This window comes from Myotis myotis, unplaced genomic scaffold, assembly GCF_014108235.1.
Source record: "Myotis myotis isolate mMyoMyo1 unplaced genomic scaffold, mMyoMyo1.p scaffold_m19_p_9, whole genome shotgun sequence".
NCBI lineage: Eukaryota > Metazoa > Chordata > Mammalia > Chiroptera > Vespertilionidae > Myotis > Myotis myotis.
Genome location: NW_023416401.1, coordinates 59,898,929 through 59,912,979, shown reverse-complemented (window position 1 = coordinate 59,912,979; position 14,051 = coordinate 59,898,929). Strand labels below are relative to the sequence as shown.

The 14,051-nt window shown below is 41.4% G+C and overlaps 1 long non-coding RNA gene across 2 annotated transcripts; it reads right to left on the bottom strand.

Moving 5' to 3' along the window:
- Window positions 1-4,110: 4,110 nt before the first annotated feature.
- Window positions 4,111-13,866, bottom strand: LOC118663069. 2 transcript variants are annotated; one of them, XR_004969983.1, is made up of 2 exons: window positions 13,310-13,866; window positions 4,111-4,839 (listed from the first exon to the last, which is right to left on the bottom strand). It is a non-coding gene; the product is annotated as an uncharacterized LOC118663069 (long non-coding RNA). The 2 variants fall into 2 exon arrangements; XR_004969984.1 differs by lacking the exon at window positions 13,310-13,866 and adding an exon at window positions 7,435-10,026.
- Between the last annotated feature and the right edge of the window lie 185 nt (window positions 13,867-14,051).

Here is a 14,051-nt window from a genome sequence, read left to right as displayed (position 1 = left end):
TTTGTTGTTCATAGTTTGTATCTTTACCTTTTTCTTCTTCTTCCTCTTCTTAAAGGATACCTTTCATCATTTCATATAATACTGGTTTGGTGGTGATGAACTCCTTTAGCTTTTCCTTATCTGTGAAGCTCTTTATCTGACCTTCAGTTCTGAATGATAGCTTTGCTGGATAAAGTAATCTTGGTTGTAGGTTCTTGGTATTCATCACTTTGAATATTTCTTGCCACTTTCTTCTGGCCTGCATAGTTTCTGTTGAGAAATCAGCTGACAGTCGTATGGGTATTCCCTTGTAGGTAACTGACTGTCTTTCTCTTGCTGCTTTTAACTTTCTCTCTCTCTCTCTCTCTTTTTTTTTTTAATCGTCATATAGTATTTTATTGCCTTTGTCAGGTAGCAATGAATAAAATGTCAACTCCTTCACTCTAGGAAGGTACAGGTTATGTAGTACAGGAAAGGCAGTTACAGCTCGCACCCGGCCCACCTCTCAGCTCGCACCCGGCCCACCTCTCAGCTCGCAGGCTCACTGTAGCGTGCTATGGTTATATTCTGGTGGGTTGATTGATTACTCGCCGGGCGTGATTAAGTAATTAAGCTGAAGAGCCACTTGGAGCTGAGGTGCCAGGTGTCCACCCTTGAGGTTTTCGCAGAACCTGCTGGGCCAGAGCCTCCGCTCCTCCCCATGGATGAATTTGGCAGCCTCGGCTCCTCGCAGCCCCCCCACGGCCAGGCCCCCCCCCCACTCCGCTCCATGCAGCCAGGCTGCTGTGGCTTCCATGACCCAGGCACAGCACTGGCCCTGCCTTGCCTGAGCTCAATCCCTGTTGGCTGTGACGCCGTTCCCCCATTTTGCTTCCATTAAAAATATCTGTGTATTTCCAGAAGAAAAACAACACAAAGGGTAGGGAATAAAAGGGAAGTTATTGTATAAAATTAAAGTTGTAGTCAGTGTAAAATGGGCTTTTATATAAAACTTCAACGGGTGGGAAGTTTTATATAAGCTCCAGTAACCACTCATCAAAAAACCTACAATAGATTCACAAGAGAGGAGAAGGAAGATACAGGAAGAAAGAATTCTACCCAGAGTCTCAGAGGGTGGTGGCCCTTCTGCTACCTTGATATAGGACTGTGATGCAATAAATTTCTGTTCTCTTAAAAAATAAAAACCCACCTATGTATAACTAACCCATATGTATAAATAATGCATATATATAAATAACCCATATGTATAAGAAACCCATGTATAAATAGCCCATATGTATAAGTATCCCATATGTATAAACAACCACTTCTTTAGCAGGATGCTGAGCATATCCGGCGCGGTGCACATCAGGCTCTTCCCCAGATCACACTTGTTCCAGTGACCCCACAGCTATAAAGCTCACATCCCTCCACATTATTTACTCTTTTCCTTGTGAGAATCAAGTAGAAAAACAAAGTACTATTCGGGGAGTTCAGCAAAAAGCATTTTATCAAGTGTCCTCTAATTCCTTGTCTTAAATTATTAACATAGACAGAAATGACTTTGGAAAGAGATGGGGGGAAAAACAAAGCAGGAACATCACCTTCCGATGATCAGTATGAAACTGCTCAACTGTTAATGATTCACTTGGGAACCAACTGAAAAAAAATTAAATTTACTGCGAATATGAAAAAAAAAAAGTTATTTGAGACATCAGAACAAAGAACATATATGCACTGAAGAGGGATGTTTCAGTTGATGAAATGGCTCCAGCAAGCAGTCTGGTGCTTGGCAGTTCATTTGCCACCTGGCATAGACCCAGAATTTTAAAAAAAGAGATTTCAACATTAATCCCTAGTGTATTTTTGTTAAAGTTCCAGTTAAATAAGGTTAGAAAAGGTACACTTGTTAAAAAAAATTTTTTTTCCTGAGAACTGGACAATGTTAAAAATCATAGCAAAGCCTTTGGATAGGTAACCTGCATTATAGAATGTAAGATTTAGACTATAATCTTAAGAAATACAGGATAATTGGACCAAAGACCACCAAAAAAAGATATAATTCAGACATATTGTTGAAATAAGGTAAATAAGGGAATCCTATAATCATCTCACCTCCTCCTAGAAATTTTTCCTAGTCAATAACTTGTGCCACCTTCTCAAGATTGCCTTTAAAAAAAAATTGCATTTCACATCCTCAGTGACCCCCCCCCCTCCCCCCCCCCCCCCCCCACACACACACACTTCAAATTTTTGAAGGGGGGTGGGGGGGGAGAGAGTGAGAGAGAGAATGGGAGGGGCAATTTCACCTACTATACATGGACTTGAAAACTGTCCAGCGGGCTGGCCTGCCTAGGGGCGCGAGTAATGGAAGGTTCTTCCAACAGCCAGATCCATGGAACCCTAAAAAAGTAGGCTCAGTGCTCCCATGTGTGGGGTTTTGTGGATCTCCCGGTTGCCCAGGGTGGTAAGTGTGGCGATAACTGTAACTCAGGTCCTCAGAAGCAAAACCTAGCAGTCACACACAAACTCACCGCAGCACTCAGGGTTGCTGGGGACCAAGACTGGTTGCTAAGGATGCTGTAAGAATTGCTCTTAGAGCCAGAATGTTGCTCTTTTAGCGTCTCCTGACTAGGTTTAACCAAACAGGACCTTAAAGTGCAATTCCACCGTCCTTTCCCCGCCTTCACCACATTTGTGTTCAGTATCGAACGAATAGATGCAATTATAGGTGAAAGACCTTCATTAGCTTTAAAATATAATCATAAAACACATGGTAATGATTCGGTTTTAATACTGTACATATGTTAGCTATCTGGCAGTAGCTGCAGCGAGAACTGGAATGACAGTGCCAGTGTCCCCTCAATGCCTAAATACCTCCTCCATAGCCTTGTCCCCCAAAGCATAATAATCTACACTTAAAATTAAAACAGCATACTTATACAAAGGTAGCTGTTTCTTTTAACCGAATTGCTGTTCAAAGGCTCCTTTTACATAGAAAATCTGGATCTAATGGTGGATAAACAAAACATCCAGGGTGTTCTGTAAGTATTAACTACAAGGGGGCAAATTTCAATTCAAAAGAATGACAATTTTTGAAGATAGTATCCATTAGTATTTTCTAATTCAAATCCTTATAAAATCCCCTGTCCACCAAGTGACGAGCAACTTCAACTTCAAAAACACCACAAATTTTGAGGAATTCTGATTAACTTTAAAGTTAATTTACAGAGATTGTTCTTGTTAAATAAATTGCCTTAAAATATTAAGAACTTCAAGACACTTTAACTGATGAAAACTTCAGATACATCAATCCAAAATTGTTTCTGTTCATAACAAGGATCAGGTAAGTCTTGTGATTTTATAGCAAATTTTTATATTTTAAACAGAAAGTATTAATCCAAACCAGAATGTATAACACCAAGAGTGAACTCTTACACTGTGAACTTTGGACAATTATGATGTGTCAAGTTCATCAATTATAACAAATATACCAAATGGTTGGTTATTGATAATGCAGGAGGCTATGCATGTGTGGGGGAAGGGAGAGTATGGGAAATCTCTGTACCTCTTATTGTGTGTGTGTGTGTGTGTGTGTGTGTAAACTCAAAACTATACTAAAATATAATAAAAATGTAAAATTAATTAATTCACTTTAAAAAGTAATAAAGTTTGAAAAAACAGGAAAGAAAAAAAGAAAGTTAACTTCTGTCCTAGGAACCATTTTATTAGCATTATCCTGCAGCAGTTGTGACCAGATCAATTCCACATTCTGAAGACCACAGAAGAAAAGGAAGTTGAATTGTAAGAAACAATTCCTTGCCACTGAAACTGCCAGGGAAGAGACAGAATTAGCAATTTTCTTTTTAGAATATGAAATATTTTCTGAGCTTTGAACAACCTGCTGAACAATTAAATATAAATGAATGACTTTTACAAGATTTTATTTTTTATTTTGTGGTAGAACCCTACATGCAATCAGTATTAATCAACAAATTAATATTCACTAGACACGGCTCTACTATATACAAAAAATAGTTTTATTTTAATAGAATTTCAAAGTTGTTTTCCTTTGTTTCTTAGTTATATTACTAAAAAAAAAAAAAAAAAAAAAACCCAAAACGAGAGAGAATAAAGCTATTGACCAAGAAAGAATTTGAAAGCACTTCTTTTTAATGCATAAACTATGTTCTTACAAAAATAAAAACTAATTTAGGGAAGTAGCTGTAACATTTAGAGAACCATCAGAGTCCTGTTAAGGATAATGACACATTCACTAAAAAGTTTTCTAGAAATCCAAGGGTCTTTATATATCTTCCAGGAAAACTAACTTTTGGCTAAGGCAGAACTCAGGAACCAAGATAAGCAAACATTTCATATTTTAATACCTGGGGTTGTGATTCACAACCACTTCTTTGTTTTTTTTGTTTTTTTTAATTTTCCTTCATAAAAGTAACATAATGCTAAAATGAATTGATTTTTCTCAAATCTCCAACTGTATTTGTTTTTCTCCCCCTCATAATGCCAGACATTATTTCTGGCAGATGATGTTGAAAACAGAAAGTGGTTAGTTTAACCAGTTGGGTTCTTTCCTTTTCTTTCCAATTAATGAATAAGCACTTCCTTCCAGCAAAGACTGGAATAGAAGTTAGCATTTCATTGACCATGTAACAATCTTAAATAAAAACAAGTATCTGAGAGGGAAGAAAAACACCCTCAAGAAATATGTTTATGCAACTCACTTGGAGGTAGCCATTTCTGCACCTGTTTTCAGACGGGAAGAATTCCAGGTCATATACAAGAAATAAACTTCTCTTTAAAAGTTGATTGTTTCTAAATGTAGCTCAGTATAAAGGACCCTCACAGTTTGTGTTTTCCTTTCTGCAAAACAAAACAAAACGAAAATTGATAAGGGTTTTGATTTGCAGGTCCAGTCACAGCCACTTGAGAATATGTGTACATCTTTCCTCTCAAAAGTTTCGTTAGTAATGATTAAAGTTAATTCTCTCCCCTCCTCCTATTATTAACCCTACTAGAGGCCTGGTGCATGAAATTTGTGCATGGGTAGGGTCCCTAGGCCTGGCCAGCAATCAGGTTCCCCACCTCCTTACCTCCTCACCTCCTCCTTCTCTCACTCCCTTAGCGCCTCATGGCTGCTGCTGTTTTGTGCCACCCCCTGGTCATCAGCTCACGTCATAGCAAGTGATAGAACTCCCAGTCTCCTGGTCGAACTCCTGAGGGGACACTTTGCATATTAGCCTTTTATATATATAGATAGTTAACATCATTTCTTGTTTAAGTCCTTGGGGGTAGGGGAGTGAGGAGGGATCCCATCTGCTTAAGTAAATGGCAAATTCAGCAGTGTTTTCAAGGTCACCCTCAATGTGGTCCTCTGGGATTTAGATTGCAGGCTATTTGAATTTTCAAAATGCTGCATCCACAAAGAGAAATGATGCCAAAATGGAAACTACCTTATTCATATTAAACTTGATTAGTTTGAAGGGCCTTCCTTGACAGTTTGAAAGATGTTACCATTCCAGGCTCTGCTTTGAAATATACCTGTGACCCAGAACTTTTAATATGTAAAGGGCCTGACCTCTGTCAATGATCACTTTGTACTTTCTACAAAGCTATTTTGGGGCATATGCTGATTGCTTGAGGGGCCAGGAACACATTCAACTCCAGAATCAGTATTGTGACAGATGGGATTTCATCTCCTTGGGGACAGTCATCACTGTTGATCACCAAGAGACCATTCAGAATTTGTCATAAATCTTGAGGCAGCCAATACTTTACAACCCTCCAAAAGCACAGTTTGTACTACCCAAAAGAATAATTATGTCACTTGTAAAAGCATAGCCTTAGGAAATGTATAAAAGACCAAACTTCACAGCTATAGAAGTAGTTGGAAAACATATAACTGAAGTAGAATGAATCTAGAAAGGGCATTTTAAGAATATTTGGGTTGTGCTGAAACCGGTTTGGCTCAGTGGATAGAGCGTCGGCCTGCGGACTGAAAGGTCCCAGGTTCGATTCCGGTCAAGGGCATGTACCTGGGTTGCGGGCACTTCCCCAGTGGGGGATGTGCAGGAGGCAGCTAACTCTCTATCTCTCTCCCTTCCTCTCTGTAAAAAATCAATAAAATATATTTTTTAAAAAAATTAAAAAAAGAAGAATATTTGGGTTGATACTTCCTTTTTTTAAAATTTTTTTTATTTTTTAAAATATATTTTATTGATTTTTTACAGAGAGGAAGGGAGAGAGACAGAGAGTTAGAAACATCGATGAGAGAGAAACATCCATCAGCTGCCTCCTGCACACCTCCTACTGGGGATGTGCCCGCAACCCAGGTACATGCCCCCGACCGGAATCGAACCCGGGACCCCTCAGTCCGCAAGCCGACGCTCCATCCACTGAGCCAAACGGTTTTGGCGATACTTCCTTTTTTAAGATAAAAGAATGTGAAAGTTTAGATGAAGCATCATAATTTTAAAAGTGGAGGAAGGACCTGTGATGAGGATTGAAATTTTTGTTCACCTGAACACAAATGTTCCAGAGCCTGTAGAAATCTTCAAAAGAGCCCTGATTGGTTTGGCTCAGTGGATAGAGCGTCGGCCTGTGGACTGAAGGGTCCCGGGTTTGATTCCAGTCAAGGGCATGTACCTTGGTTGTGGACACATCCCCAGTGGGGGGTGTGCAGGAGGCAGCTGGTCGATGTTTCTTTCTCATCAATGTTTCCAACTCTCTATCCCTCTCCCTTCCTCTCTGTAAAAAATCAATAATAATAAAAAATATATATATAAATATAAATATATATAAGAAATCCTCAAAAGAAAAAAAAAAAAAGAAATCCTCAAAAGAAATGTGTACAGGAAATTGATATAAATTTCCCAGTTCTGCCCCTCAGAGAGAACAGGGTAGTATTTTGCGATGTTTCTCTTCAGTCCTTTTCTAGTGTATATATATATATATACACTAGAGGCCCAGTGCACAAAATTTGTGCATGGGTAGGGTCCCTGGGCCTGGCAGGTGATCAGGGCCAATCTATGGGGTGACCGGTGGGGCAATCAAGGTGGGGGCCCTGCTGGCACCCGCCTTGGCTGGCCTGGGTTCTGTGGGCTGGGGGAAGCTCCTGTATCGAGCGTCTGCCCCCTGGTGGTCAGTGCGTCATAGTGACTGGTCGTTCCACCTGTCAGTCTGCCATTGGGTCGATTTGCATATTAGGCTTTTATTATATAGGATATTTACTGATTTCAGAGAGAAAGGGAGAGGGGTAAGAGAGATAGAAACATCAATGATGAGAGAATCATTCATCGGCTGCCTCCTGCACACCCCCTACTGGGGGTCGAGCCTGCAATGTGTCCTTGACTGGAATCGAACCTGGGACCCTTCAGTCCGCAGGTCGACGCTCTATCCACTGAGCCAAACCCGCTAGGGTACTCTCCAGTCCTTTTCATGCATACAATACATATTTACGTATTTTCTTGTAAGATGTTTGTTATAATTCCTTCCATAGAAACTTGGGACTACATGATGTCCATTTTTGCTCAGTAGCTTTTTTCTTTCTCAGGGGCTCAAAATAATGTTGCACCTCATCTTCAATGGAGTCTCAGAAGTAATGAGATATGGTGTACAAAAAGCGCTGGGCACAGTGCCTGCCATGTCATAAGCTCTCAGATTAGTCTCGTGATCTTCATCCTCACCAGCACATTCGAGGTTGGCCACGGTGGAGTGAGCAGCTTTTCTTTCTTTTTCTCATTTTCTCACTGGCACCTGCTGACCTGCATTTGGTCCTGGATTGACGGGCACATGCCAAATGCATTCAGGAAAGGGAGTAGAGAGGGCTCAGGATGGGAAGAGAAAGGCTTTTTATAATATATTAAGAGATCCAGAGAAGAGGAGGCAGAGTTGTGTGTATTTTTTTTAACAACAACAACAAATCCCTCCTGGAAGCCAGAGTTATATATATGCCAAACAGGCCAGGAATCCCAGCAGGCCTCCTGGAGCTGGCAATGAATAGAATCAGGGGTCTTGTGTCCAGGCCATTGGCTGGCTGAGGGGGCATTGTTAGGGCCTGGCCTTGTCTGGGAGAGGGGTTGAGGGAGGAGGGGGTGTGTGTTCCCATGACTCCCTGGGGAGTGACAACAATTGGGACCAGCTGGGAAGCCAGAACACCAGGGGCCTGGTGGGCGGGTAGCAGGCCCCAGAGGGGCCATGGAGAGCTGTAGGGGGCTGAGGAGGCAAGGTGGGGGACAAGGTGGTGGGGGGAGGCTTGAGAAGGGGGAACATCAGGGTTAGTCACTACACCCCCCTTCCTCACCCCCACAGCTCTGGGCTGCTGAGTCTCCCAAAATTATACCCCAGATCTGCCACTTCTCTTTATCTCACGGCCCCACCCTGGCCCAGGCAGTCATAGTCTCTCACGTGGACCATTGCAGGGCTTCCTCAATAGATTTTTGCTGCCAGCCTGGCCCCCTACACTCTTCTCCACTCATAGCTGGGTCTTTCTAAAATGTAAATTAGCATCACATCACTCCTCTGCTTAAACCTGCCAAAGGCTGTCTTCATACTTAGAAAACTCAAACCCTTTACTCTGGCCCACAAAGCCTGCCTGATGGACACACCAGCCCCTGGGACTTCAGCTCCAGTGCTCCAACAAGCCCCACCCTGCACTCTGCCTCAGCACTCAGGCCTCCTGCCAGCCCTGGAAAGCTTTCAGCTGGTTCCCTTCTCCAGGTCTGTGTATTTTGCAGATCCTATACTGTAAATGGTTCTAGATACTTTCACTGAAGCATATTTGTGGCAAGCATTTCTGCCACAAACATTTTCGCTGTAAAACTCATTGACCATAAGGCAATTTTGCCATAAAAAAGATAAAATCACAACATTAGAGAGGACATAATGACAATAAAAAACAAAATTTTTAAAAAAGGACATAATGGCCCTGGCCAGTGTTTCTCAGTGGTGAGAGCGTCGGCCCTCACACTGAAGGGTCGTAGGTTTGCTTCCAGGTCAGAGACGCATACCTGGGTTGCAGGTTCAATCCCTAGCCCCGGTAGGGGAACATGCAGGAGACAACCAATCGATGTGTCTCTCTCACATCAATGTTTCTCTCTCTCTCTCTTCCCCTTCACTCCCTTCCACTCTCTCTAAATATCAGTGGAGAAAAATATTCTCAGGTGAGGATTAACAACAAAATATGTGTAGATTCATGGCAATACTGCGCAAGTAACGGATTTTATTTTTTGTGTGGATTGTACCTAAGCACTTGTCTTCATTCTATGGGAAATGTGTGTTCCTTTCTTCTCCCTCAAAGAGGGCCTCCACTTGGTTTTCTCCAAGGTAACGTCTTTCAAAATAAGAAACCAACTCTTGGGGCGAATCACTGTCATCGGGAAGAAACGGTAACTATTTGAAGACCACCACCAAGTCTGTTTGTCACTGTATCATGAGAGCTAGCTAAGGTTTATGTATACAGGCCCTCCTCATCCAATTTTGTTTCCCCGTGGTCCAAAATATTACATGGAAAATCCCAGAAATAAACTTATCTAAGTTTTAAATTGTGCACCATTCTGAGTAGTGAATGAAATTTCATGCTGTCCTGCTCTGTCCCACAAGGCTGTGAATCATCCCTTTGTCCAGCATCTCCATGCTGGATAGACTCCTTGCCCATTTGTCACTTAGTAGCCATCTGAATTATCAGAGCCTGTTCTGGTATCGCAGTGCTTGTGTTCAAGTAGGCCTCATTTTACTTAAGAATGACCCCAAAGCACAAGAGTAGTGATGCTGGCAATTCGGTTATGCCAAAGAGAAGCCATAAAGTGCTTCTTTTAGGTGAAAAGGTGAAAGTCCTCAACTTAATAAGAAATGAAGAAAAATCGTATGCTGAGGTTGCCAAGACCTATGGTAAGAATGAATCTGCCCTGGCCAGTACTCCTCAGTGGTTAGAGCATCAACCCGCACACTGAAGGGTTTCAAGCTCAGTTCTCAGTCGGGGGCATGTACCTGGTCTGGGCACGTGCATGAGGGAATCTATCGATGTGTCTCTCTCACATCAATTTCTCTCCCTCCCTCCCTCTCTCCTTCCCTCTCTCTCTAAAATTCTCTCTCAAAAATATCCTCCGGTTATGAAAAAGGAAAAAGAAATTTGTGCTAATATCCCTAGCTGAGTAGCTCAGTTGGTTAGATCCTTGTCCCAATGCGCTGAGGTTGTGGATTCAATCCCTGGTCAGGGCACATACAAGAAGCAACCAAGGAACGCATATATGGGCGAAACAACAAATCGATGTTTCTCGCTTTCTCTAAAAGTCAATAAAATAATTTTTAAAAAGAACTTTAAAAAACGAAAAATTTATGCTAATTTTGCTGTTGCACCTCAAACTGCAAAAGTTATGGCCACAGTGCATAAGTGCTTAGTTAACTGTAAAAGGCATTACATTTGTGGGTGGAAGACATGAACAGGAAACGTGTTCCGACTGATGACAATGTGTTGGGCCAGAAAGCTTTACGCCTATACAAAGACTTCAGAAGTGATCTCCTGAAATGAGTGACACCAAACCATTTACTGCAAGTAACGGATAATTATACAGGTTCAGAAATAGGTTTAGAATGAGAACTATAAAAATTACTAGAGAGAACCATATTCAGATAACTTGTATTGCAGTATATTGTTATAACTGTTCTATTTTTAATTATTGTTCATCTCTTACTGTGTATAATTTATAAATTAAACTTTACCATAGGCAATTATAGGGTAAAACATCATATATATATATGTATATGTATATATGTATATGTGTGTATATATATGTATATATATGACTGATTCAGTACTATCCTCGGTTTCAGGCATGCACTGGGGGTCTTGGAATATATCCTCCTTGGATAAGGGGGAACTACTGTAATATAAAAATGGAAGTAATTGTGAGAACTTTGTCAATGGAGAAATGAAACCAAACTAATAACTAGCTTAAATATATGAAGTCTGAAACCAATGAAAAAATGAAATTTACTAAGTCTGAAAACAATGGAGAAATGAAACCAAACAAAAAAAAAAAACCAACACCAAACTGTTAACCAGTTATTTTATCTTTACAAGGCAAAATTGCCTGTGGCCAATCACCCTTTTTCCATCCACATCTGTGCACGACTCTCTCATGATTCAGGTCTCAGAGCAAACATCACCTCCTTAGAGAACCTTTCCCTGGAAAACAGACCTTTTCGTTCTCCCTTCTAAGCCATTCTATTACACTGTTCTGTACTATTGACTTCATAGCACCTACCATTTTGGAATCATCTTATTTACATATTCATTTGTTAGCCCTGGTTGGGCAGGAACTGGCTTCTTTCATTGCTGAATCTTAGTCTCCAATATCACCGTGTACTTAGTACTTACTAAGTATGGGATCAGCCAGCATTAGCCATTATTTTCATTATTCCGTGCTCAGGGTTTGCTAAATAATGGCAGCTGCCATGTGGTCAGACTGGGAAGATAACTCTCAAGTAGGAATTTTGAATCTGAAATCCATGAACTTAGACAGGAGAAAAAAAAATTACACCCATATTTTCACTAGCCTCTGACTGCAATGTAACATTTTCATCGATTCTAAATGTTGACAACAAACCAGAGGCCTATTAGCAGTAGCTGGGACTTTATCACCAATAGAAATCACAGCTATTTCCATATCCTGCTACAGTTGCTGCAGGTATTGTGAGATTATTTGTGCTATTGCATCTATGAAATCATGGTAGTTTTGGACCATTGTTCTTTAATAAAATTAAAAAAAAAAAAAAAAAGTGTGGCCCAGCCAGATGTGGCTCAGTGGTGGAGTGTCGACCCAAGAACCAAGAGGTCACCGGTTTGATTCCCGGGTCAGGGCACATGCCCGGGTTGTGGGCTTGATCCCTACTGTGGGGCATGCAGGAGGCAGCCAATCAATGATTCTCTCTCATCATTGATGTTTCTATCTCTCTCTCCCTCTCCCTTCCGCTCTGAAATCAATAAAAATATATTTAAAACTATTTTGATTATTTCAAAATTCAATGTAATTGTTGTCCTTTTTAAAATCCTATGTATTTTGTTTTATAGGTTTTAAAAACAGCATTAAGAGAAGGGTCCATCGGTTTCACCAGATGCCAAAGGGGTTCATGACACACATAAAAGGTAACCTAAAAGAGCTGATGAGGCCTGTCCCTGACCCTTCTCTCAGCTGGTATGCAGCCCACGAACAGAGGCTGAAGGGAGAAGCCCGGAAGAGCAGTGAGAACAAGGTTTCTAAAAGAGACCCTATAGCCCAGGGGTGGGCAAACTTTTTGACTCGAGGGCCACAATGGGGTCTTAAACTGGACTGGAGGGCCAGAACAAAAGCATAGATGGAGTGTTTGTGTGAACTAATATAAATTCAAAGTAAACATCATTACATAAAAGGGTACGGTCTTTTTTTTCAATAGTTTTATTCATTTCAAATGGGCCGGATCCAGCCCGCAGGCCGTAGTTTGCCCACGGCTGCCATAGCCTCTGTTTCCTGTCTTATGTATAAAATCGTGATTTCTGCAGCAGCTTTGAGCAGAGACCTGTACAGAAAATGGGGAGCCCTCCGTTAGAAAGCCCCCTCTAAAAACAATAGAGCCCTGGCCACATAGCTCAGTTGGTTGGAGCGTCATCCTGATACACCAAGGTTGTGGGGTTGGTCAGGACACATACAAGAGTCAATGAATGAATGCATAACTGAGTGGAACAACAGATCTCTCTCTTCTCTCTTCTCTCTCTCTCTCTCTCTCCCCTTCCTTTCTCTAAACTCAATTAAAAATAATACTCAGAAGAACACCCAGCTTTCCCTCTGTCCTCCGCCTGACCGTGTGGCCTCCAGCTCACAAGAGTGAGTCCTTCAGGATACTTTTTGGTTAAAATTAAACTTCTCACCCAAAATGCTCTTCAAGGCTGAAGCAAGACACACTCTCTTCCTATGAATCTGACAAGGGGAGAGGGGGGAATGACTTTTTTTTTTTTTTAAATAAATACTCTCTAATCCATTAAAACAAGAAACCTATCTGAAGTCACAGATTGTGGACAGGTGGGGTTCGTTCCAGGAAGTGGAGCACAGCACAATGTTCTGGTTTAAGTTTAAAGCCTGATTCTTATAAACCCAAAATGCACTCGTGGGAGTGGGAGAAGTGAACAATATAGAAAGAAACACCATCTCCTGGGTCCTTCCTAGAGCCCGTGGAAGGTGGGAGCAACAAGCATCATGAGGCAATTTCTTGGCATCTCAGCCTGTGAATCACTGCTCTCATATAGGTTCACTGAAAGATCTCTAATTTGGGAGCAGAGCAGCAGAAGGGCCCCAATTACCTTCGGCTTTGTCTTTCCTCTTTCACTTGGTGTTCCGTGAGCCTGAATGTTGGGTGTTGTCTCTGATAAGGCTCAGGATATCTAGGGTGGTTCATCTTCATGCTCATTACAGTAAGGATCTGCCCAAGATATTTGGGGGGTAGGGGTTGAGTTGAGGGAACCAGCTCAAAGAAAGAACGCATATCAGATTATTAATCAAAGAGAAACTAACAATGCAGAGGACAGAGAGGAAATGCTAAAGTTGTTGAGATGACAGTGTAATGTAATAGGTTCTTATGAGACAAGGACAGGGGGCTGTGCATGGAATATCTCTGGAAGGCAGTACTGGAAAGTGCTAACAGTGAGTGGCCCTGGCAAGAGGGGAGGAGCTCGGGTTGTAGGATGGAACCTGACTTTTCTATTACACAACTTTTATACCATTTAAATTTTGTACTATGTGTACATATTATTAATTTAAAAGTTATTGTCTACAACCCTGGCTGGTGTGGCTTAGTTGGTTGGGCATCGTCCAGTGCACCAAAAGGTTGTTGGTTTGATTTTCAGTCAGGACACATGCTCAGATTGCGGGCTCAGAGGCAGCTGATCGATGTTACACTGTCACGTCGATGTCTCTCTCTCTCGCTCGCTCTCTCTCAAACCAATAAAAAATATTTTTAAAATTAAGTTATTATTTACAGTCCCAGAAGGTTTTGCAGGAATGTGGCAGATGCTTAATAAACAAACATGCTAAACCACTGTGCTG